This window comes from Athene cunicularia (assembly GCF_003259725.1).
Source record: "Athene cunicularia isolate RWA chromosome 4 unlocalized genomic scaffold, athCun1 chr4_part3, whole genome shotgun sequence".
Classification (NCBI taxonomy): Eukaryota; Metazoa; Chordata; class Aves; order Strigiformes; family Strigidae; genus Athene; species Athene cunicularia.
The window spans coordinates 3666475-3666687 of record NW_020799100.1 but is presented as its reverse complement, the minus strand read 5'-3'; positions in this window follow the sequence as shown (position 1 = coordinate 3666687).

Sequence of the window (213 nt, the reverse complement as noted above, 5' to 3'; positions counted from 1 at the left end):
TGAGTGAAAACCCTTTGGGAAATCCTGCCCAAAATGAGCTGCTGGCCAAAGGAAGCAGGGAGGTAGGAGCCCACCGAGTTTCAAGTGCCAAATGGCTTTTGGTTCCTTGAAGGGGCCGCGCTGCAGCGGGAAGGGCCCGTCCCACAGCGCTGCCGCCGGCCCTGCGCCGCCAGGGCGCCCTGATGGCGGCACCCCCAGGGAGCTGCGGACCCC